Source organism: Embiotoca jacksoni, unplaced genomic scaffold (genome assembly GCF_022577435.1).
Source record: "Embiotoca jacksoni isolate LCO1_2020_lvr unplaced genomic scaffold, fEmbJac1.0.p SCAF_7, whole genome shotgun sequence".
NCBI lineage: Eukaryota > Metazoa > Chordata > Actinopteri > Embiotocidae > Embiotoca > Embiotoca jacksoni.
The window spans coordinates 9,642,110-9,669,025 of record NW_027185425.1 but is presented as its reverse complement, the minus strand read 5'-3'; the positions used below and the strand labels follow the sequence as shown (position 1 = coordinate 9,669,025).

At 41.9% G+C, this 26,916-nt stretch overlaps 1 protein-coding gene across 1 annotated transcript in view; it reads right to left on the bottom strand.

Annotated features, from left to right (window-relative positions):
- atxn1a (ataxin 1a) overlaps window positions 1-26,916 on the bottom strand; it is an 89,859-nt gene that overhangs the window by 51,479 nt on the left and 11,464 nt on the right. Inside the window, exon 2 of the mRNA XM_069175703.1 lies at window positions 12,019-12,199. The gene's annotated coding sequence lies outside the window, so the exon portion shown is untranslated. The remainder of the gene's footprint in view (window positions 1-12,018; window positions 12,200-26,916) is intronic.

Genomic DNA, 26,916 nt, shown 5'->3' with positions numbered 1-26,916 from the left:
CCAATCATCTCACAACCATCCTCAATGTGGAACGTTTCTCCGGAGATCTGTGTGACAGGCGGGGAAGGGAAAGCAGGGGGCACAGTCGTCGTCACCAATAAGCTCATGGATGATAAACAACGGCAGAGAGGGAGGAACTTACGTGGAAGCATTTTCACACCGGTTCCCGCAGTACTTGTCTGTGGCTGCTGATCAGTGATTACCTGTGGGTGGTATATGATGTAGTAACAGCAAACCTGACCTCTGATATATCTGGTTGGTCACTTTTCATAAGATTGGCGACTTTTCTCTTCTTATAATAATAAAATGCACCTCGTTTCTCTGGTAAAGCAGCTTTGTTTTGCAGTCGATAGAGTAACATGTCTGGCGAGTGTAATGTAATTAAATGTAAATGCATTTTGTTGTGGATGTACATTTCTAAAACTGAACTCCCATCCCATCTCTGTATTGTGCTGCTGCAGATCGGCGTGGAGTTGGATGATAAAAATGACTGGTGTTGGGACGACGAGCGGCAGTAAATAATGACCGTCTCGATGCACAGGAGACTTTAAACACAGTAATAGCAGGCTGTAATATGGGCCAAATCTGTCCCCAAGGACAGCGCCGGATTAACCAACATCACTCAAATCACACAAACGCACACACAGCCTGAACTACCCGTTCACAAATCAATCTGAGCCTCCTTCTCGCTTATTTAACAGAAGAGAATAAAAGAGGGGGGGGGGGGGAGAGAAAAAAGGAAGGAAGGGCAAAGGGAAGATAAGAGTGTGTGTGTGTGTGAGAAAAGAGGAATGTGAATGGGGGGGGGGGGGGGGAGAGAGATGGAGACGGAGCAGAGAAAAGAGGACGGGTGTTTCAATAATTCACAAACTCCTGCTTCATTTAGAATGGAATCGGCGCCCAAACTGGACCCGCGCGCCCTCTACGTGACGCATCACCCACAGCCGGCTCGTCAGCCCGTGTGCTCTGCATGTACAGTGTGCTGTAACGCGTGACTGTGCATCCGTGCGACAGCTCGCGCAAAGACGTAAAGACACCAGTGCGATCGTGCGAGTGCAGCTCCGCTGACTAGCAGACATGGATTTGTAGTAGAGGAGTAGAGTAGATTCATTAGTAGATCTGGTGCAGTGAAAGCAGAGAAGAGGAAAAAAAAAAAAAAAAAAAAAAAGGTCTGAGAAACAAGACAACATTATATCTATATATAACCACTATTTTTTCTCCATTCAAGTTCACAGCAGGCAGTTTGTTTGATAGTGGCTATCAGGTGTGTGTGTGTGTGTGCGTGTGTGTGTTTGCATGTGCGTGTACAGCACTACGCCAGATTTTTGAGCACTTTTTAAGATTGTTACCCATCACGCAATACCACCAGAGAGACGTCTGACCGGTCCCAAATTCATTCTGCAGCAATGACAACAACCCCAAACGCGCAGCAAGAGTCAGAAAGAACTAGCTTCAGCGGTGATGTCGAGTCCGTCCGGGATTTCACGAGGAGACAAAATACACGGCGGCGGCCGTAATCCACAGACGACAGGTTGCTTGGTGCAACCTGTCTGCCAAGTGCCTTGGAAAAAACAGTGCACAAGTGTACCCAGGAGTACTAGTGCTGTTTGAAACGCCAAGGGTGGTCAAATTAAATATTTATTTGATTTAGTATTTTTGGGTTGTTTTTTTTGCCCATTGCTCCTCTTATGAAGTTAAAATAAAAATAACTCATGGCATTATTTTTAAAAGCAGCCTCGTTTTACTTGGAATGCCCACATTTTGGAAAGTACAGTAGCAACTGAAGTCAACAGTCCTGAAGATAGAAACAGACAAAAAAAAAAAGCCGTGTGTGTGTTTGTTTGTTTGACCTGCTGTTGCAGTTTAAAACCCTGTCTGCATGTTTGTTCATGCATTCTCATTTGATGTGATCATGTGCATGCGCCGTCCCACACTAAACATTTCCAGGAATTGTGCGGCTTCACTCCAAAATGCGGCAAACAAACCGACAACAGTAGGAGGGATATAAATGTCCCTGGAAGTCATTACTCAAAATGTTCAAATGTCAACATGCCGGGGACAAGCGAAAAAAAAAAAAAAAAAAATCGGACTGTTTTGCGAGTAAAGATTTCATCATATATAAACAGTATATGAACGTTCGGCAAAAAAAAAAAAAAAAAAAGGGCTGCAGATCAAACAGACCAGATGGAGAGAGCAAGAAAGAGCAAGACAACTAACAGCACACAGGAAGAGGGTGTGTGTGTGTGTGTGTGTGTGTGTGTGTGTGTGTGTGTGTGTGTGTGTGTCAGTGCGTACGTGCAGTTGCGGCACATGCTGGTATTTATAATGATTTACATGTGTGAGTGTGTCTCTGTACCTGTCATTCACGGTGACCTGCAGCAGCAGGCATTTCTGTTATGTAATCCTCGCTGTCAAACGCACACACACACACACACACGCACGCACGCACACACGCACACACACACACCTCCGCACACGCATACACACACGGCAGTGCCTTCAAACAGCTCCGAGGTTGTTCCCCAGCCGTGGTGAGAAAACGCCGCGTGGTATCGCGGCACAATTAAGAAAGGATCGTTTCTCCCAACCAGGTAAATAAATAACTAGTGTCAATAATAGTTCAAGTCTGATGGCTGCTGTGCTCTTCACCATTTACACTAACAGGGGCAACCCAACTCTTTTTCAGACGACTATACAAAACGGGTTATTATTACGGTATACGCAGAAATATTATGAAATTGTGTGTTGCATTGTAACAGCTATGACTCACTTTAAGACAGTCTAGTAACAGCACAACAATTACACAGTGTGGTTTTCAGCTGCTCTTCTTTTCCACATATTTTTAAATGTGACATTATGCCAGTGCATTCCTCCCTCACCGTCTATTGTTCATGTAACCGCCCACACACCAGTAAACACAACTTACAGTTCCAGTATGTAGAGCGGCAGACTCGCAGCATTGTGCTGCTCTCTAATGTGTACAGCTTGATGCCCATCTAAGGCTATCACGGCAGTGGATGAAGTCCCATCAGAGTGGAGTGCAGCAGCACTGAATTATTGCTGAGGGCTCTGTGGTGGTACAAATGCATTCACGGAAGCTCTGGGGGATTTCGGTCCAATAAAGAAATTGTATAATGAATATTGAAAATTGTAAGGATGAGTGTAATTCATCTACTGTTGCTATATGAAGAATACCTTCAGGAGCCAAATTATTTTTTTATTTTTTTAGGTAATAAATGACAAGTACAGAATAAATAGAACAGGGAGGTGCAGCATGTTATTTGAGCAGTTAGATAAGGGACCCGGTCCAGAGTTGAAATGATTGGTCTATTTATGAATTAATAAATAGTCACAAAAATGACTGGCGACCAGTGTAGCAATTGTAACCATATGCAGTAATTCATTACAAAAAAAAAACCCACATATTTTATGATTTCCACTTTATAAAAGGTGAAAACATTCTGCTTCGCTTTGCCCTATTGAACAGTAAACTTGATATCTTTGGGTTTCATTTTAAATGATACTAACATTTTAGAGACATCACTCTGAGCTCTAAGAAAATGATCAGAAGGGGTTATTTTTCATTACTATTTTGTTCTTCTTTTTTTTAGATTTTTATTAAAAAAAAAAAAAAAACTACTATTTGGAAAAAAAAAATAAAATAAAAAAAAAAAAAAAAGCTGCAAGTAAAACGGCAATTAAAAAAAAAAAAAAAAAAAAAAAAATCCTCCCTTCTTTTCAGCATATTTTGGAGAGCAAACAGCACGAGCACCAAAAGCGGAGGAATTTCTGACAGAAGGCAGCATTTTTCCTGAGGGACAAGCTGAGTGGTAGCAGGTTTCTTTTTTCCAGGGGTGTAGCATTTACTGAACTCAGTCTCAGGTGGCCGTGTTGAATAATGTCTTCTGGCTACCACCCTGCACTATTCCATTAAAATTCCTCAACCAAAGCCCATCTGCCATTGTTATACAACTGAGGAAACCACAGGGTCCGAAGTTCACCACGTTCCCCCAAGTGAAGGAAAACTAGTTTAGCTCAATGGGCCTCCGCCTCCCCATACGTTAAAGGATTGAGTACCGGAGCATTAGAGTGGAGTATATATGGATACTGGTAAGTGGCCATCCATCAACACTGCCACTCAGACTGAGCTGACACTTTTGTGATGTCCGGGTATAAACAGCACTACACAGAACAAGAAGTATGGTGTGATTTTCTTTCACACAGCCGATAGGAATCCCACAGGAAAACTTCTCTTCTGTTTCTGTGTGTTCTTTACAAGAGATCCTTACAAGCGATAAGTCAACAAGAGCAGACCTGCTGTTATTGTAGATCTGAGAGTCAGAAAAGAAGTAATATATGGCAGCATGATGAAAGAAATATGCAACTCTGAGAATCCCAGGCACGCTAAAACTTCACCAACCTGACTATATTTTTTTTTCAATGTAATTATCACAGACAGTGGGAGGCAGTGATTGAACCTAACTGCTCAGGTATCATACCAGCATTAGATCAATAGCATTGTATAAACTTGTCATCCTATTTGGCAATTAGAAACACCCCTCAGTGTCTGCTCAGCCACGTTGATGAAAGAATTTCACGCTTGAGAAAAAAGAAAATCAAGATTAAATACGGAAAAAATAAAAATGCAGCGGCAGCTAATGTTAAATATTCAAGAGGGGAGAGGGTACGGAGGGGAGAGCGAGGCAAAGTCAACGACGGGGAGTCGGAGAGAGCCGTGCGGAGAGAAGCAGACGGAGACTGATAGAGAAATAAGGACACATGGCAAGATGAAAGGCAGAAAAATGAAGGGAAAGTTGCCAAAGAGGTGAAAAAAGGAACAAGATAACAAAGGCAACAAGGCTCCGAGTCGAGAGTAACACACAGAGACGGTGAGATAAGGAGAGAGAACGGTAGGTGGGAGAGAGTGGGTGGCGGGAAAGATGGCACTTTATCATACAGCTCAGTTGTAAAAGCAATAAACTCTCTATAGGTCTCAGCATAAGGACTTCCCAGGCACCACAAAGGCCATCCCCATTCATCTCACTAAAAGCTGAAGTTGCTGAACTGAGCTCGGCTCCTCTTGGGGGGAAAAAGTGTTTGTTACCGTGAACTCCTGACTATTTCAGAACATCCAGGCGTAAGATCCATAAAAACATCTGAGAATATTAACCACTTTTCTTTGTTGCTTCTGAGCTGAGGGACCGTTTGCCCTGATTGTTTCGCCTTTTTAAAATGTGAAAATAAATGAAAGTTTGATTTGGAGCCGAGCTGGTTCTTAATATTGGCGAGAACGATTTTTGTATTGTATCTAATTGCTCTTTGTTGTCGAGATGCAGCTTTATGGATACGATGAATGTCTGGACCGAGGACTTTTAAAGTCAGTCGTGTATTGTAGTGCATCGCCTTAGGTCGGTCATGGCTGGTATACCCGCACGTTCCATGCATACCACCCTTGAAATCTATCATAATAAAAAAATACAGTAAAGGCAACTGGAAATGAATACCTCCAGGATCGTACGGGTGACATTTGTGCCGGGAAACTACACATTACCATGACTGACAGGAAAACCTTTAAATCATCTAATTTGCATGACTTCTCAATCCCGTCTGCAGGCAATTATCGTCCTATGATGTGATCCCTCTTGTCAGTCGCCACCCACCTGTATCTCCCCGTCTTTCTCGTCGCTCTTCTCAACAGTGTCTACCTCTCACAGAGCACTTATACTGGAGGTGTGATTGCATTAGTCGCAGAGAGCCCGGGGCATCCCTGGGGCCACGCTAATGCACAGAACAGAACGTACAGAATAGCGGCGGTGAAGGAGAACAAGGGAGAGGTTGGAGTAGGAGGCATCCATTACTATAATCATTTTACCTAAGTTAGAAAGGTGGCTCTTAGAGCGGGCTATCTGCGAAAGACCAAAGACAGAGAAACACGGGGAGTGAATGGGAAGAGAGATGAGCGGATGGGGAGAAAAAAAAGCCTCTCGTGACCGTTAGTAAATCTAAAGCGCAACTTCTTTTTTCAACCTTTATTGCTTTTTTTTCACATGAGCACCCAGAGCATCCACGCAATAAGCAGCGGTGTGTTAGTGTCCCTTTAGTGCGTTTGTAATATCCTTGCGGTATCCCGAGACATTCATTTTAGATGATGGCAATTAACAAGGCCAGTCAAGGCTCGACAGCAATCACAGCTTTTAACATTATTCCCTTTTCAGGTTTAAAAATGCAAACCATAAATCAAACATGCTCATTTCACAACCCTGCTTACAACCGATGCAGTTGGTTTCATCCTACTAAGAATACAATAAAGGCAAATAAAAATGCCACACAAAAGCAATACGCCATGCAAACAATGAGGGATATCTTTCAAAGCGGGGGCGGAGGACAGGGAATACCCTGAAGGAATAACATCTAATGTAATCAGATCGCTCTGGCCAATTAGTCGGCAGTAGCCTAGCCAGAGATGATGTCAGCCGCCATTACTCATTGCTTAACGCTATAAAGCAGAAGGGGAATCAAGAGAAAACAAAGAAAAGAGCAACAAAAGTGGGTCCGAGTGAGGAAGGACAGTGGATTAATCACAGCACAGGCAGATGAGCACCCTTATGTGAATAATGGCACCCAGGCAGAATAGAATCACACAGACACACACACACACACACACACACACACACACACACACACACACACACACACAAACACTCCAATTTGATCAAGTCTGAAATACCAATCGAAGAGTAAATGCTCTATTACAATGATACAATACACACCACAGAGATAGAGATAGGCATCCGATCTCATCCACCCCCCCCCCCCCCCCACACACACACACACACACACACACTGACACACCAGGACATTCCAGCAACACTCGTATGGTTCGTTAGCACAATGACCTCCAGCAGCACGTCTTTCCATGCCGATGGCTGAATTGCAGTCAATTGACTCCAAATGACATTCACCTTAAATATGCATTCAGCGTGTTACTGTGTGGTGCACAAACTACTTCAGGTCGCGTCTCTAATAAAAATCTAATAAAAAGCGTCTATATGCCCACACACTGTGCAGCGCACGCACGGATGTGCAGACGAGTGAAAGCACATGCTGTATTAACACCAAAAATATGCTGACAGGCGTACATAAACTCACAACACTTTGTAAAACACAGTGATGTTTATCAGGACGGAGTAATGGAACACAGTGGTTACATTGAGCGCACACACGCATTAGCTCCTCTGGGAGAAGCCATTGGACCTCCTGTAAAATTATTACGCCCGACTGCAACGTCTCTCCTTTGTAAACAGATAGCTACTGTCTGGAACATAAGGCTCTGCCGCTATTGGAGTTTAATGTAAAAGAGTTTTTCTACTCAAACATTTATTTTTTATTTTTATGAAATATTACTGTACGATCCCATCAATCGTGTTGCTGTGCTGCAGATAACCACGGGAAAAAAAATACGTTTGTTTTCTAACATTCTAACATGTTTGTGACATTTCCTTACAAATGTCTTCACAAAGGAGACATGACAGGTTTTGTGAGAGTTTTCAAACCAAAAAGAATGGCCCTGGTTGAAAGATGTTAATAAATTTTAAAGAAAACTTCATTCTTTTTTTTTTCTTTTCAGTGTCTCTCTTTTCATTCATTCCTCCATCCTTCATTTTTATGCCTATTCTCCTCTCCTCTTAGTAAACCAGCCTCAACCAGCAGTCTGGATGAACTCGGCGACACTGGACAAGGTAATTAACTGATTTTTTTTACTGCACAAAGACAACCGCAGCATGTGTGTGTCGGAGAGCGGTGCCATGTCGAGTAAAGACAGCGAGACAAAAGATAGATTGAGCGAGAAACTTGCAAGAGGGGGGCCGTGATAGAGGACAAGGGAGAAAAAGTTAAGAGAGGGAACCGAGAAGGAAAAGGAGACAGAGGGAAAGATGAAAAAAGTCAAGTGTTTAAATGTTTCTTGATTTCATTATTTCATCGACCTCGTCTGCTCCCTGCCAACTTACATTTTAAGATGAAGTTATTTCCTCCTCTTGTCATGTGTATTAGCATCTCTTCTCTTATTCTCTTTCTTTTCTCCCCCACCTCCCCATTCCTCATGTATCTTTCCTTTCCTGCTGTCCCTCCTCTCTCTCCCTTCTTTCATTGGAGCCAGCTGCTGTTGCAGTTGGCAGTCTCAGGTGTGTGTGTGTGTGTGTGTGTGTGTGTGTGTGTGTGTGTGTGTGTGTGTGTGTGTGTGTGTGTGTGTGTTTCCCTTGCTCTCCAAACCCAATTCAAGCCTACTATGAGAGCGGGGGCCCAGATCAAATAAAGCAGAGCGCAGCTATAACAAGAAAACAAAGAAGGGGAAATCCATGCTCACACATGGAGAGAGAGAGAGAGAGAGAGAGAGAGAGAGAGAGAGAGAGAGAGGGAGAGGGAGAGGGACGACTTCTCCATTTACTCGGGTTGCTTAACCCTCTGAAGGCGGCAACGTGAAGCAAATGTAGAAAGTTCTTGACTACAGATAATGTGAAGTAAATGAATTAAAGGATTGCCCGTCTGACATTTAACTGGTAATGCTGCCGACCTTGAACAGGCTAAAACACGCACTGCATGTGGTGTAAGTGGAACCCCTTCCTGACTCTACTTCAACTTTTTCGGTGTTATCCTCTGACCAAAATATTGTCCGCTGTCAAAAGACAGGGACAGGTTCCTTTTACTTTATGTTGAGCATTTCTTAAAGGTCTGCCACCTCTGGCATTGCTGGATATTGCTGTAATATAGAAAGTATTGCCGGGTTAATTAGTAATTTGACATCTCTTAGATTACTGTGAGTTGTTGCTGCAGGCTGCATTGACTCTGACCATGGGCGGGAGTAATTTCAGTTTCAAATGGAAAAAAAAAAAAAAAAATCAATCTCCGAAAATTGATTGAATCCATATAAAGCGGTGAGATTTCCACTGCAAGACATAAATAAGTTTACTCTTTCTCTTGGCATAGTGAAATATCTTTCACAGCCTGGTTCTATGATAATAAAATCGAAGCCAAACATATTTTTGCAAAGTAGCCCAAAGGACGCTCTGAATTCAAAGTTACAGCCGACGAGTAAAGTGAAGAACTTCATGAGTGGATCAATATGATGCTTCTGGTAGACAGAGGGCAGATTTTGTTCCTGATTTTAATCTGTCTATATCCTGAACAATAGAGAGTGCAGCATGAAACCTCAAAAGATCTGGCAATGAAAACAAAGTCTTTAAAAAAAAAGAAGTAACATTGTAACTTGTTTTATGTGTCTGTACGTTCCTTTTGTCATATATATTGAATTGGCTTTCCTATAATAAATACCTAAATATATAGTGGAAATTGTTTAAGAAGTTACAGATCATGAAACATAACATTACCAATTTTTCACTGATCTTTGTGGTATGCGAATTAGGAAAGTATGTCATCTTTTCTGGCAGTTATGGCAGGGCGTACCTGTTACTTTGCAGCAGAATACTCTACTGCAAACTGCGCGTACGAGGAGTCTAGCATCGATATACGATCGCTGTAAGAGATTTTGCTCTGGGTCATGTTTAGCGGGTCTTTTTTTTTTCTCTTTTTCTCATATCATACACTAAACACAAAGTAACTAAACAAGCTATCTATTCCCAAAGTATTCTTCAAAACAGAAACATTTCAAGTTAAAGAGCTTGAAATAAAAACAATGTATTGTTTTCCATGCGTGTTTCTCCGAACAGCACGAGTAGGTTCAACATGGACTCGTATAAGAGTGACTGCACACACCAGCAAACCAGAAGCCACATTACCAAAGTCTTAATAACATTCATAGGAATGTAACGTGCAATGTTTCCTGTCTGGTAACACAAGTCTACTCTGCTGTTGAAGTCACTGCAAGTCACGCAGGATACAACATTAGCCATGTGTCGAACATTTAAATACAAATCCGAGATGATTTATGCCTCGTATTCGGACTCTTTGCAGCTTCCATGTTGTTGACAGACAGTTTCTATATGGTGCTCCACCACCGTGCGGATCACCACAACTTGACGCCCAGGCTAATTGTTTGAGCTTTTAGACTGTCACCCTTCCATCTGCTCATTTCTGAGAGTTTCTGCTCAAAGAAAGGAAACTGTCAACAGTGAATTTACAAAAGGGAGAGAAAGTACAAAGCGGCGGGGAGTGAAATGTAAAATTTCCATTCGGCAAAACTGATGGCTGAAGAAAGAGGTAGAGAGAGAGGGAAAGAAGCGCGGGGAGAGTTTGAGAAGAAAAAATAACCAATAAGGCTACTTTATATTTGGCATTTGTCTTTGATTAGCAAACTCTGTTTTACTTTACTTTGTGTCATCTGCATCTTACCTTTCCTTCATACTTTCTCTCTCTCTCTCTCTCTCTCTCTCTCTCTCTCTCTCTCTCTCTCTCTCTCCCCCACCCACCTAACTACTCCTTTCTAAATTGGTACATCGTTAATTTAATAAACTAATTATTCTGTACTTCAAAACATATTTGTAGCGTTATGAAGCAAGTCCCTGAGCACACTGAAGAACCTCACAGCAAAATCTAACGATACTTTTGGTGGCAAGTCAAGTATAACTGCATATTGCTGAAGGGTAGTAAACAAAAAAGTATTTAGTCAAAAGCAGGCAAGCTGCAAATGAGATGAGACTCAGAAGACAGTTTGATTTTCTATTTAGATTTTGTGATTTAAAAAAAAAAAAAAAAAAACTTCTGAATATCTGTGGGTTAATCAAAACTGATACAAAAATCCTATCTGTACTATTCTGTCGTGAAATACATCTGTATCCTATGAAAATAACACCTCATCTGAGAGGAGAGGAGAGGAGAGGAGAGGAGAGGAGAGGAGAGGAGAGGAGTTCAGGGATTGGCTTTCTCACTCTCTCTCTTACAGTAAGCCCTTCTATTCATTCTTCTATCCCTCATAGGAGAGAATGAAGCTTCAACATACAGCTGGTGAGACGGAGATAAAGGACTGACGGAGGAGCTTGAATAGATACCATGGAGGGTGAGGATACATAAAAGGAGGAAAAGAGGAGAGAGCCAGTCATGGCTAGAGACTGAGAGATAAGAGGGGAAACGTACAGAAAGGCAACGAATTTGGATGAAGACAAGACTGAGTTGAGAGAGAGAGAGAGACATCATGGTGGGTAAGTAAGGAGTAAGAAAGAGAACATGAAAATCAGAAGTCATATCACGTGAAAAGGAGAAAACAGGAAGACTCAGGTGAGTCCTATCTATAACCTTGGGTCCCTTTCACACCTTCTTTCACACACAGTTTGACTCATTTGGTCCAGATTAAGATATTGATTCTGATCTGATCTGATCCGTTTTGTTCACGTGATATTAAAAATGATCCAAGAAGTGTAAACATGAAGTTTTTTTATGGTATGACAAGCATTTCATTGTTCCTTATCCTGCATCTCATGTATCTAAAATCTATTGCACAAATACATTATTTTGCGTATCATCACTAGAGACTGCAACTTGATCTCGTATGTGCTAAATAATAATGGATGAGGGCGAAAAAGACACGTTTTATACTGTAATTTCATGAAGAAAGTTACTGTGAGGTCGCCGCTTCGTAATTAGACAGACTGCCCAAATTCACAGAGTAGCACACAAGCACATCACTTCACCGTTTCAACACCTTTTCATGTTCTCATCAAATCAGAGCAAATTCCAGCAATCAAATGCTGATGCATACGTGTTACCATGGTTACCAAATCATCCAGCATAAAAATATATGCCTCCTCTACACACTTAAGAACGATCCCTCTTTGACAGTTTGGGAGGAGCTGAAGGATTTAATAGTAGTCTAGCATTTGAATTCACAGTAAAAAAAATAAAATAAATCGGATGTCGTCTTTCACACCACGAACAAAACGCGCCAGTTTACTTCCACACAGACCGAGACACACCACAGGCAAACGCAGCAGCCTCTTTAAAGTGAACAAAACACTTTTTTTTCTTTTCTTTTAAATCCCTTTATTCCGTCGGCCTTTGGAGTCCTACCTGAGCAGAGGAGGCAGAGCTACTTGGGTAGCAGTAGGTGGAGCCTGCTGCTCAGTCGGGAGCTGACAACTGACTGCAGCTGATGTGAAGTCTGGATCTCTCCACCGGTGGGAGGGGAAGCGTCTCAGATGTCTGCGCCGTCGGTTCACGTCTGTCTGTCTGCAGGTGCGGTCACCGTTCCCTGCAGGGAAACACGGAGGACATTAAAAAAAAAAATCATTTTCAAAAGGAGGGCTTTGCTCTCTTCTGCACATCAGCAGCCGATATCATTTTCCTGATATGATTATTGAGGTCACAGCTACTGCTTGTACGAGCTCAATCATTGCTGCATAATATGCTAATTCCATGCTATGCAATTACAATCATCAGCTTAACCTTTAGCCAAGTGTTATTTCCCACTAAATGATTGGCTTTAAGTTTTAAATGTGCAGAACCGCAGCTTGTGAAGAAATGTAAAGTCACAGTGACAGGACAGCTTCAAAAACTATTAGTTCAACTCTTGTACTTCCATGTTAGTCTTTGTGGTTGTTTCTCCAAAAAAAAAAAAAAAGAGAGAGCAAAACTATTCTGTCAGCACCGACCTGAAAAAACAACAACCTGTAACACATGAAATAAACACGAAGTAACAATTAGTCGTGTTTGGCGCAGCATTGTGCTGCTACTAAAATAAACCTCTGCACTTGTCTTCGGGGGTCAAATTCATGCAGATAACCTGTTGACTTTGGCGACATATTAATGGCAACCACTGTCCTTTTTGAGTGAATATTCATCCTCGAGTCCAAGCCTGTAATAATTCTATACCATGAGCATTTTGTAAATGTTTGTGACTTGGTGCGCCGACGATCACTCTCTCCCAGCTATTCCCTTTCTCTGTTGCGCTCTCTCCCTCTCTTAAGAGTATTCAGAACAAACATGCTATTTATACACCGACGCCCCATCAGCATGGCAACCACGCTTTGTTTACCCACATGAGACACTGGTTTCAGGCTTGTGTCCTCTTCTTTTTCTTTTTTTTTTAACAAAAAGACACAGCTATTTGGAGCCATTTAGGTCTCTTTCATGAACTTGGCTCACTATCCGGTGAGGACTGTTTCACTTTGACCAAATGCCTTCGGTAAAATGGGAGCTATTATGATGAAATGAAAAGCTGGTAATAAAACTAATATTGCTTGTTGGTTTTCTCACAACCCGACTGAGTTGTTGAATATTTTTCTAAAAACATGAATTCGACACCACCAAGTAGCTCGTGCTTTTTTTTCCTCTTAAACCTCTGATCGCCATGGTCACGTAATGCGAGTAAATACGTGCTGATTTAATGTAGTTTAATAAAGATCTGAGAGTTTCAACACTATTAACACATTAGCGCAGTACAATATATTTGTGTCCTGTAATGTTTAAAACAATACCGTATCGCACTTCTCCTTTTCTACTCTGCATATAGATCATTCAGGGCTATCGTGGCTATTTTCGAGCCTTATAAATCAAAGGCTTTAAAAAAAAAAAGAAAAAAAAGAAAGAACTTGTGTTTACACCCACCCTGCAAAGCACTTAATCGCCGACTAACCCAGTGGTACTCCACTATAGCCCCGAGCAGAATACTATTGCATCACATATCGCAGGTGTGAATCTCACTTTATGACCGCGTTGTGGGTCCTTCGTGAAAAAGAGCGAGTTAATCTTCCCGGCGTAGCACTTTATTTTATGCACAAGCACATAGAAAAACACTTAGTGCACGCCGCTCATTTTCAGTAACCCCCGAGGCTGTTGACGCAGCGACAAAGACATGTCCCAAGGTCACAGGGCAGGGCTGAGCGTTAAGTTGAAGCCTTGCGACAACGTTTCACCCCGGCGACATTAAGATCAGGCCGGTTGGTCATGGGACACTGATACGAAAGCACACTTTTCTTCTTGTTTGTACTAAGTTGACACAAACTTCGACAAATACGCACACGCAAGCATGCAGGCATGCGGAACGCGTAAAACAACCTGGGATGCACAAGTACATGCAGCGGGTAGAGTCACGTGTACACAAGAAGAGAGAAAGGTGCATGGGGGGGGGGAGAGAAAGAGAGAGAGAGAGAGAAGCATACCGTCCAAAATGAAAATAGCGATAATACAAAGCAGACAGACTAATGGTCTGACGTACAGTTGGTGAAGAGTCTTTGAGCATCTTCGAGAGTGCATCGTTGTCTGTCACGGCCTGCTTGATAAACACAAGATCAGCTCATCGTCTGCTTCATGACCGCTGACTTATGACAGTCCTGCTATTTGCTTTTTAATTTCTGAATTAAAATCACCAGTTAAAGCAGATGTAGCTTTGGATCAGCTTGGCATTTTCAACAAGCACACATTGCATTACAATACTGTTCACAATGCCACGTAAATTTAAGTTTGGACATCAGCCGTCAGCCCCGTATCCCGCCAAAGCACCCGTCAATACAGATTAGGGTACCGTGTCAGTGTTTTCTTTGCTTCGGGGTAAAGGCTCCACACACGTACGATGAGGGTCAGTTAAGGAGGTCATGTGAGAGAAGTCTTGCGACGAAGGCCGTGTCACAGATGTCATTGACGAAGTACATAAGTGTTTAAGTCCAAGCAAAAAGGTAGGTTGAGGTTGGTTGGATGGCTCAAACTTCGGACTTTGACCGAGGAGACCAACGTTTCAGTCAGTGAAAAAGCTTTGTGAATTTTTGGACAGAATTCCTTTGCTGACATGAACCAAGAAGTTTTCTCTAAAACCCAACCACATGGTTTTTGGTGGCTAAACCGGGCACCTTACTTTTCACACCTAGGTGAGGCAAAACGGGACACTGACACAGTACCCTCTGGTGGACTGACGGGTGTATTACATGCTTTGACACGATACCGGATTGCAGCTGTACTTGCCATTTCTCCTGTTAAATATTCACAAGTCAAAGATTTAGATTAAAAACTATCTGAAGAGTAAATGAGTCCGTAAACAAGATTTTAAATATGATCGGACATTCAATTCCATCTTTCTGTACTTTATAGTTTTCGATACTGGAATAAGTATTGAGTTTCTATTTACACTAAGGCTTAACATTTTACTGTAGTGTCTGTAGTGTAGTGTCTAGAATATAGAAGTAGACAAACAGCCTAATTAGCATAGTAAACATACCTGACCCTGAACCATCCGTGAAACTGTATCTGAAGTGTGAAATGTTTGTAACAAAGACCAAAAACAGGTTCTTAACGTTGTGTGTGAATACGAGATGTAGTCTAAAATGTTAGCCATTCTCTCCCAACGCGTTGACCTGGCTTCAACCAGAACGTTCAACAATGCCAGAAAATACTTTAAAAGAAAGAAAACATACAAATCAGACGTTTTACATGACATCACATCTTTCTTTCTTTTTCTCTTTCTTTCTTTCTTTCTTTCTTTCTTTCTTTCTTTCTTTCTTTCTTTCTTTCTTTTTTTCCCAGCTGTATGCGGGTCTTTAAATCCTCTTTTAACCTGTCTCCTCCTATTAATCTACATCTATCTGTTATCGATTGGAGGGGTCAAATCAATATGGTTCAGAGCACCTGTACTCACTTTGTCTATCTGTTGCAAGGAAAGCTGTGGTCTAAACATTGTGGAAAATGTACACACAGTTTTGTAAACATAAACATAAACATAAACACACACACACACACACACACACACACACACACACACACACACACACACACGCACACACAAGTTTTTCCTCTGATTCAGCAGCTTAGGATTCAGTTCCCTGTCTGTTGCAAAAGGCACCCAATAATACTGGCAGCACGAGTGTATGCGTGCGAGTGTGAGTGTGAGCGTGTGCGCGCACTGCACCCCTTCAACCCACTTTCCTATTGGTCACCTACCTGCTGTCCCTCTCTCACACACACTTAGAGACACAGCAAGCACACCTGTTAGCAGGGAGCACAGCACCATAGGTAGAGCATGCAGGTTTGTGTGCCCGTGCGTGTGGGTGTGTGCGTTCATGCGTGCGTGTGTGTACTTGTAGGTTGTGTACTTCTTTGTGGGGACAGATTTAAGCATTTGGCCTTAGAAGTGAGGACATTGTTTGGAAAGCGAAGACATTTTGTCAGGTCCTCACTTTGGGAAGGATGTTCAAAGATCTATTTTAGGGTTAGAGTTTGGTTAAAAGGTACAAGTTAGGTGTGGGTGAGGGTTGGGGTAAAGATGGAGGTCAGTTGTGATTTAGTTAGGATGGTTAAATCTGGGGTAAAGGACGAGGGAATGCATCGTAACAGTGACTGTCCTCACGAAGATAGAAGTACAAGTCTGTGCGCGTGTGTGTGCGCGTGTGTGTGTGTGTGTGTGTGTGTGTGTGTGTGTGTGTTTTTGTGTAATGAGGAGCAGAGCAATATCTGTTGCAGGATTACACTCTGACCTAGCTTGTCCAGCTAATGCTTCTGTCACTGACATCATCCACACTGCCACTAGACAGAGAGTGGACACAAGAAACCCGACTCTCTGAGGTATTTAGACAAACTTTATATGATGTTTCATCACTGCTTCTCGCACCAAAGTTGTACCTCAATATTTCTGTCATCAATTGTACTTTCTTTTTTCACACATTCTTCGCTTTCTGCTTTTATATATTTATGCGATTACATTTATTAAATCGGTCTCAGGAGGCGAGCGGGCCACTCTTTGCTCCCCTGTGGCTATGTTTGGCTGGGTAAGCATGTCCTCCCTTTGTACTTCATTTGTATCTTTGCAGATGAAAAAAAAAAAAGTTAATAAAGCCTGGAATAAAAGTAATGCACCAGAAGGCAGCTGGCCTCAGAAGGGAATTCTCCCGAAACCGACTATTACCTGGCTAATATGCAAAAGACACATTTGCTACAAACAAGCTGTTTTTCTGGTTTTAAATGCGTCATAAGGGGAGGCTTCCAAAGACTGAGGAAAATGCAGCCTTGCAATGTTCTTGGATTGCACTGCAGGCTTTGTATGGGTTCACTGGCCAGCAATGGGCTGGCGAGTTGAACACAACCCCGTCTGCATCTGTCTGCCTTCTCCCTCGCATATAAGAGGTTTAATTATGACCCAAATGACTGGGGACCTACAAAAGTAATGAACTTATACAGTGTATCTCCTCTGTGCAGCATTAAGGTAACTAGTCCTAAAACTAATACTACTAATAAAATGTTTAAAGAGGATCAGATGACTGTAAAGCCCACATTCAACGCAGGTATCTGCAAAACATCAGAAATCAAGTTTAAAAGGAGTAAAATAAAGTTCTGCTTCCTTACAGGCTAAAGTGATAACAGGCATTTGCTTTGGCAATAGAATGTGTGAACTATTATGCAAGCAAAGCTCAATAAATTGAAATTGAGAATAGAAGTGCAAAGAGAGACAAGGAGACCCGTAGGTACAATGAAATACTGAACGAAACTCTTGATTATGCAACTCACTCACAGGCCTGCAGCACTACCACTGCAGGTCAAAGTTCAACACTCTTAAATGCAGCCCAAATGTGCTTCTGTGTATCTGATGATCGCGCTTTTTCCTGCAGATAAACACACATCTCCACTATCACTCATACAGTACACATACATCCACAATCCAACAGGCTGCCGAGCAACTTAGCTGGCACAGATGGCGTCGAAGTTGAAAAGGTCAGTATTGCTTCAACACTGTGTTCACTACTTAGATATGATCGACGAATGGAAAGAGATAAACGGAAGATGAAAACACACCTGAATGTATTCAGTCAGCGCGCACACACAAAGTATTGAAACAACATCAGGACACTGCTGTCGAGGGAAAATGTTGCAGAGGTTTAGGCAAAAAGGCACTTCAGGCTTCACAGGCGGGGACATTAATCGAGCATCTCCTGATGAAATAGTAACAGTCGTTTAATGCCAAGAGATCCTTATATTCACAAAGGCATTTGTGAGAAGGTCAACTATTAAGGTTGTGTTTGTCATTACAGAAAAGGCTTCTGCTGAAAGATTTCTGGAGTGAGAAAACGCTACAGCGGTGCATTTTCATTTATCACTGTTGGTAATGTCAAATGACTTCCTGAGGTTTGATCAAATCCAACATCCTTCTCTCTTAAATATCTTCCTCTTTCCTATACTCCCTTTCTTTCGTCAGACACTATTATTCTCCATGGCAGCACATCACAACATAACAACATCACAATGACACATGACAGAGATGCGAGGGAGGGGGGAATAGAATACAGATCACACACACACACACACACACACACACACACACACACACACACCACACACTGTGTGCTATATATAACAAAAGTATGTGAAACAGAAATAAATGAGTGAAAAGTGAAAGAGAACAAACTCAAGAGACAGCTAGAGGAATTCGCCCATGACTCTTCTGTACGTGGCGCATACTGCGTGTACAGTGGTGTGTTTACCTGTAAACATTTACGCGTGAGAGGAGCAAACGTGCGCAAGTGAGACTGACAGAGTTCACTAATGTTGAACATCAAGGCACAAGCTGCCACCTGAGGGAATTACTCAGCATTCCTCAGTCGAGCCGCGTTAGTGCAGAGGGCCTGGAGACGCGAGAGCCGCAGCGAGCCCAGCTTTGATCGCCTCCCTGAGATCCCAACACCAGGATAAGGGGAATATGCTGGGAGGGGGGCCTGCAGGGAACACATACACAGAAACCCATCTTCAAAAGGTTTACACATGCGCGCGCGCGCACACACACACACACACACACACACTGCATTCTTACACTTACATTTTTCCAAACATTCAAAGGACATGCAGTATGTGCAACCCACGCATGCATAGTAATAATCTGCTGTCTTTGATCCTTTCTCTATTCTTACACACACACACACACACACACACACACACACACACACACACACACACACACACACACACACACACACACACGCACATTCTGGAAAACTGTAGAGCACTCGATGGAATCTTTACACAGCGTAAATCATCTCTCCTTCACTTAAACAAACTTTGGTCCCAGCACTCCCAGCATAAACTACATGGGCACCAAGTTCCAATCACAATGAAGGAAAGAGGCAAATATCTAAATCAACTAACCAATTCAAATTAGGTATGAAGCTGTATTTTAATATAATATGTGCGCGAGGATAGTAACAGTCTGGATGGGACAGGCCTGCTCTCCAGCAGTAATCTGGCAGTGAGGCAGACGGCAGGTATAATAGCCGGATTACGTACGTCCTACCACAGTATCAGAGTGTGGGGATACAAGCTGTTGCTGTAAGAGCAGGTTTCGTGAGACCTCATTCAACTCCTTGACACAAACCTTTAGTCTCGCTCACCCCCACACTTTTCATTCCTGTCAGAGTGCGCTGAGTGACGAGTCAACCTCTGCTCTTTTTCTTGTCCGTCATGCTTTTAACTGCAGCGAGGGAGCCGTTTCTTTTTGATGGTTTAATTGCTTATATAAGCCAAAGTTAAAGTTCACTGATTGAGGACAGAACGTATTCAGCAATCGGAGCAAATATTGACGCGGCATCTTCCAGAAAAGTAAAAGCAACGTGAAAATCAAGGTGAATCCACGTCAAAGCATTTTCGGATGAGCAAAGTGGGTATCTCAAAATTGTTATCACTAAAATGTTATGGTCAAATTAAACATTAAAAAAAAGGACAATAAGCAAAAACAAAAAAAGTCCAATCCAATTTATTGGGAGGTCGAGATGGCGCTACGATGCATCCAACTCAAACACGCATATCAGAAGCTTGCCATATGCCACAGGACCCTCATGCAAAACTACACCAAAATACACTTCATTTGCATGTTTGCTTGTTTGAATGGCAATTGATAGAAACTGGGTCAAACGCAGCTGAACACAAGAACAGCTATTGGCTAAAAGATTAACTTTGAAGGGGAAAATGCAAATATCTGATTATAAAGGCCTGTTGGCAGCACCTTCAATCTTTTCGTTTAACTATTGCCGTCTTCTCATTTGCAATAATTTTGTATGCCGACTGATTTTAAGTTGTTTTTGAATGGTGGGAAAAGAATTATCCTGAAAAGTCAGTCAATTTAACAAACGAGCAAAAAACCTGAACCGTGCTTTAAGAACGCTTTGATTGCACAGACGACCTGGAATGCACACCAGAGGAGTGTGTTCAAGGCCAGCCCTCAGGGCTGGGCTGACATTGAGCGGACACTCACTTATAGTAACCGTAAGCTAGTTGGGGAAGCTTTGTGGCTGAAAAACAACATTTCTTTTTTTCATGAAAAAAACCTGTTTGACATGTTTACTTTATCTATGACTGTCAGTTTAAAAAAAAAAGTGCTTAAGTGCACATATTTGTGTTAATCTGTCATGCACCAAATACTGTAACATTTTTCTATGGACACTCAGGTGAGTGAGTCAACTTTAAGAGGATAATAGTTATTATGGGGTTCACAGCACGACCTTAGGAAGTCACCAGTATACGTCAGGAAGCACCACGGCTGTGGCAGGTTCCTGCTGGCAGCACAGGTGCTCGCATGCACACACTAAACACACACTAAACACACACACACACTGATGCCCATATACTTGGCCAGGACACTGCAGATACTCCCCTCCTAACTCCCCTGATATGCATAACCACACACATAAGGATTCACAGACACACACACACACACACACACACACACACACACACACACACACACACACACACACACACAGTACAGGTTCTGACACTGCCCCACCAGCTGTCCCTCGAAATGACCAAGACAGAGAGGACAAAAGAACAGAGAGACTACAAGAAAAAGGACTGAGCAGACGCCAACACCGACAGGTGTGTGTAATATAAAGTGTGTGTGTGTGTGTGTGTGTGTGTGTGTGTGTGTGTGTGTGTGTGTGTGTGTGTGTGTGTGTGTGTGTGTGTGTGTGTGTGTGTGTGTGTGTGTGTGTGTGTGTGTGTGTGTGTGTGTGTGTATCAGGTCATGGCTCACTTCCAACATGCTGCACTGCCCTTAACCCAAATAAGGTCCAGTTATCTTTGTTTAACCTTGACTGCTAGTGCTCAGTGTGTGTATATTTATAATGTATATGTGCATTTGTGTTTATGTGCGTTAGTACATTATGACCCTTGTGACCAATAGTGGATTCTTTTTTTTAGAAACTGGATGAACTAGCAATTACAAACTATTATAAAATTGTATGTATTCAAAATCTGGTAAAATCAGCATGAATGACTGAATACGAGGGAAATTATACTGCAGTTGTTCTTTTAAGATTTAACTTTTCAGATCACGGTTCCTACAGTTAAAAACAAATGGCTATCGCCACAGAAGCTTTCTGGGTATGTAGCATCGACTCAACATCACAATGGATGCAGCTTCAGGGCGCAAAAGGTGGGCAGGCGTAGTGCCCTCGGGTTCTCAGATCTCAGATCCACCACTCGCTCCTATCCAGTTCGTCTATAAATGGTCAGTTTTTGCTAAAACAAACGGAGATAAGGACGTCAAACATGCCAGACGCAAGTCTTAAAAATGGCATTTCACAAACCGAGAGGTTACACATGGTGCCGATTTGTAATTCCAGCTTATATTTGGGGGGAAAAAAATGCAAGGGCACTCTTTATTTCTTCATACGTAATTGAAGTCGTATTAAAGAAGCTTCTGACATCAGTCGAAGTTTGCATGCATGATGTGCCTATCTTTTGTAGAAACATCAGCCTTGTATTCAGATGATCTAACGCCATGACACACTCCGATGCAGTGGGCGGGACGCACCTTGAAAGTAGGTTCGCAATTCACCAATAACTCAAAAATCGTATGGGTCGACCTCGAGTATGAATTTGACATACAGCGGATGCTCATTTGTATCTTAGGAATCACCAAAAAAACAGGTTCAAGGAAAATGACGAGTCACTCCCTCAGGAGTTGAATTGTGGAGCTCAATTTAACTCCGAGAATAATGTTGCACTTCAAGTCAGCATAGTTCATTCTTTTGTGACTTTGGGTTACGACATCGTCAAGTCACGTCAGCCACATGACGCGTCATAAAAAGTTATTCCCACTCACTCACGCACGCACGCAAAACACAGGCAATCAGTTATATAACCATGGTCACAGGGTCAGAGTCGCTACCACAGTGAGGCCACACCCAGCCTGGCTGTTAACATTCCATAGTGAGCTACACTGTCAATGCTTGACAGGCTGGAGATGTAGAGCACTGCTGTCATGGCTCCGGGGGCCAGGCTCAAACATGTCTAGTGTGACATCTCGTCTCCCTGCAGATATACACCCAAATGATCCAGGAGAAAACCCCCAAAATACTATTACAATGAAATAGTATAGGATGAGTAATAATTTCAGTGGTTAAATCAAGTCGATACATATCAAAATAGAATGTTTTCTTTTCAGTAGGCTTTTTTTTGGCTGCCTAACTCGTACCTACAAGGAAGCCAATGGACAAATGCTTGGTTAAAAGTGTATACTTGCAAATAAGCTGCATCTTGGAAGGCATTACCCCGCTTGTCCTAACTCCTCTTTGAGTGTGCATACAGTTATGGCAAGGGAACCCATGGCTCAAATACTTCCAGGGTGTTAAGACTAAATACTGCTCTATTTTTAAAGATGACTGCCACCTTGAGACGATACGGTAACCACTGAGACTCTGTATCACCTTTAAATAAAAATATCTCATGTTGAATATTTTATACACTTCTGCTTCCTGGTTTTATGTTCATGTACAGCAGACTATACTTCACACACTGGGGAGGCGTGTAGAAGCTTGCTGCCCAGCTACATGGAGTTGTATATTGTGTTCTTGTCAAAGTACAATAGTGCACTTGCTTGTGGCAGCTTGTTAGACTGGGCGTTAGTCACAGGGATGGGCACCGTGGGGCTACAAACTGCTACAAGGTCATACTGAGATTTCATTGTTGGAGGGGCCAACAAATGAAATGCGCACTCACTCAAACACACACTCACCCCTGTCAAACAGAGATCGTAGTTACACGTAGAGCAGGCCATTTGGAAAACGTAAAAGTGTTGAATTTTAGGACCTTTCTCTCACATATCTGTTTTATTAATTATTAGCTCGATTATTTCTAGACATTCTTACCAATCATGCAAATTCTGTAAATATTGTATTTAGCTCTTACAGTATTTTCTCTGTATTTGCATCAAAATCTCAAAAAAATAAATTTCAGCTCCACTCGGCCCAGTCAAGAAATCACTGGCAACGAAGCCAGCTGCAGCCCAAAAGTTGAAATGAGGACAGTGATTCTGTAGTGACAGATCCTGCCTTTTTATGTTGAAAAAAAAAAAATGGTGCCTACAAACACACACAAACACACACACACACACACACACACACAGTGTAGTCTCAGGTCAGGGAGTTCTAAGTGCTTTCTCTTTTGACACATACTGTACCAAAACCCTTCTCTCACACTCTGCTTAACACACACAGTCACAGTCACAGTCACACACAAACACACACACACACACACACAGTAGTGCCCCGAGTGTCTATACATGATTAAAAGACTGAAAGTGGGGCAGGCGCTCAGTTCTTACTCTGTGAAATTACTGCAGCTCCTTTCAGCCCACCTCAACACACACACACACACACACACACACACACACACACACACACACACACACACACACACACACACACACACACGATTCTGTGTCCTGCAAGTGTGCATGAATACATGCACACTTGCAGGACAAGCACACTTCTACTGCCCGCCTAGCATTGGTTCAATAATTGAGTGATTCCCCCGATGAAGCAGCAGGGGAAAGGGGAGTATAAAAACAAACCACTTATTGGCACTGGCCAGACAAAAGATGACTTTTCTTCTTCTTTTTTTTTTTTCTTTTTAAACCAACCCCACCCTTCAATTGTTCTTCCCCCTGAAATGCTGTTTTCCTGGTGCCCTGCATTAAACAGAATGGACATAATTATTTCATAAACGCATTCTGAAGACCCCAAATATTAGGCGTTTAGCTCCACAAGTGCTCAAAGATACCCTCATGTCTCATCCATGTGGATTTTATGTGATATGTCAGCGTTTTAATGTAAAATAGCTGTGAATTGAATCTGGTTTGCATATTTTAAGAACAGCTTACACGCAGCTTTTGAGCAGAGTGCAAATTAAAGGATCAATTTAAAGGATTAAAAAAATATCCAGGGGAATTGAAAGGCATCATTAAAGTGAAATCAGTGGTCATACTGCTTGCCTTGCTTTTAATACATACAGTAATTGCAAAATGCTACTGGTTGAGATATTTGAAAAAAGCATAGTCTGACATGATTCAAAACAATTTGCAGTAGCACTTTCATCACTATTACATTATGCACAAGACCTGACATAAACTTTTTATCTCCACTGCTAATGGATCATGTGGACATTTTATTTGTGACCTCTGAACTTTTCACAGAAAATAGAAAAAACATCTGCAAATTTTGTAAGTACCAAAAATAGCTTTCTGGGAATTCAGATGCCAGTTTGCTTTTGCAGTACTCGGAACAGCAAACATATTATCAGCTCAGGCAGATCAGATGTTTTACTTGGGTCTGACAGTGACAGAGGCAAGTGGCAAAAGATGACCTCATTGTAATACTATTAATTACCAAACTATTCGGTGCAGGATCTATTTCCATATTTGACTTTAGGTAAATACAATTTGCTTTAAAGTGGTGTGTTACACATTTTTATGTGACAATCACTGGTCAACTAAATATCAGTAATTAAACTAAATGAAATAAATTTTGGAACAAAGCATTTCAATTAACTTTATCAGCCTTTTTGCTGTGCCCAAAACCAAATTTACAATCCTTAATTAAATCTCAGATGTTTCTTCAAAGATTGTCAGACACAGAAATATCTTAGGTTGGTCCAGCTCGTACTGAGTCGTGCGCAAATGTTGAGAATCAGCCTGGAAATCTGTCATGAGTCATGTTACCGTGATATGGGGGACAAGGTTGAAATGACGTCCGTTACGTTCAGTTACGTGAACCTACAAGAAGGCCCCAAAATACATTGTGGTACTTAGACTGGATTAAAATTTGCACGATTTTCCAAATGATAAATTCCATGTCAGCCACCTGGGAAATCATGGAAAACTTTTGTTGTTTTTATATTTATGCTTTCTCTCTCTTATGGAGAAAAACAGCTCACAGCTTCATTATGTGTCCAAAACATATACTTTCCAGTTCGAGGCAGCTGATATGAGCTGTGCTTACACTAGTGTAGGTTACAAATCTCTGACTGACTGTAAACTCACCTTGCATCATTTGTTCTGCGGAAAACTAGACGACCTGACCTTAGTCGTATCTGGTGGAAGCATTTGTTTTCCGTCTTGTGAGGCTTACAAACAGGAAATCATATAAATGAGTACAGGACACAAGCTTACTACTTTTACGAGGCATTATGAAACTGTGCCTCAGTTTTAAAAGATTACAAGCAAACAACAACAATATAAACCCTACAAATCTCTTCTCTCAAAGCTGGAGCAGAGCAGACTGAGTAGTATGAATATTGGTGGACTCTAATCATGTGTTGCTCTTGGCAAACACACTTATGACAGAGAAAAACCTTTGCAAAAAGTTCAAATAGAAACCTGCAAATCCAGCAGCTTCTTAGCAGCCTTGTGCAAGTTTTCTGAAAATAACATCATAGGCTGGGAGAGGGGACTTGAGCTTCTCTGTTGGGATTTGGGGACTGAAAGAACACTTTTGCAACATGAATCTTTGAACTTGTGTTTGGTGTCCAGTTTTAGATTGATCACTCTGCTGAAAATGGGAGCCTCTGTTTCAACATCATCACCAGATAAACAGAAAATGTAGATGCAACACCGCAAAAGATCCGCTTCCAAGAGGAATACAGATAGCCTGTGGGTCAAGCAGATAAAGCCTTGATTTGTTGCACGTCAGCAGATCGGAAGTCAAACATGTTCAAACGCACATTCAAGCACACACACATTCAATATGCGCGTTAATGTCTGTACTTTACAAACAAGCACACATCCCGAACAATATTAGACACAAATGTTTCTATTTCGGCATGTTTCTAATACATCAAGTGTAAAGGCTAAGGAGCCTTCTCTGATAACTGACACTAGACTATTTTACAAGTACTAGAGCCTCTTTCTTATGTGTACCTGACATCTGTATTTTTCTTTAAATCAATATATTGACATTACCACGACAACCAAATGTAAACACAAGCGGTCAGCACTAATAACCAAGCGGTCAGATAGTATCAGCTGACTCATACTTTGCAACCTTAGTGACCAATGCCTCCTCAAGTCTTAAATGCACAGCCCACCTCCAAAACAAACACCCGCCTTGTGCTCGTGTACAATAACAACATATGCTATGCTCTAGCGCTTTTATGAACTTGTCAACATATTCCTCATCACTTGTCTTGCTTATGGGAAGGAGAATCTGGCTGTAACTCTACTTTAGCTCTAAAAACCTCACGCTCAATGACAGCATAGTTCTTTAACATCTCATTAATAGAAAAAAAAAAAAAAAAAAAAAAGATGATCAGCACTGAAAAGTTCAAACCGGTCCATCGTGGCAGTCATTTTACGCTGCAGTTAATCCACGAGGAGGGTATCTGCAGATGTGAGCTCGTGTTCAGTATCACAGCGGATCACAGTGGCCCTCACATGCTTCAGGGTCACTCTGTTCAAGGGCAAACGTCACGCAATTCATGTCAGCAGTGTGTGCATCCCTGTTGCTGCCGGATTTTCTTTCAGAAGCCCAGGAAACCTTGCATACCCTCTTCATGCATTGTCTCATATCTACGAAGTGAGACAGTTCAACAAATCAGCCTCGTGCATCCACATTAGGTACCATGAACTATATAACTTAATATCTCAGATGGTATGCATGTATAAACCAAATCACCTCAAAATTGAGCTGTCACCTTTTTTTCTTCACCTTGCTTAGAACTAATCAA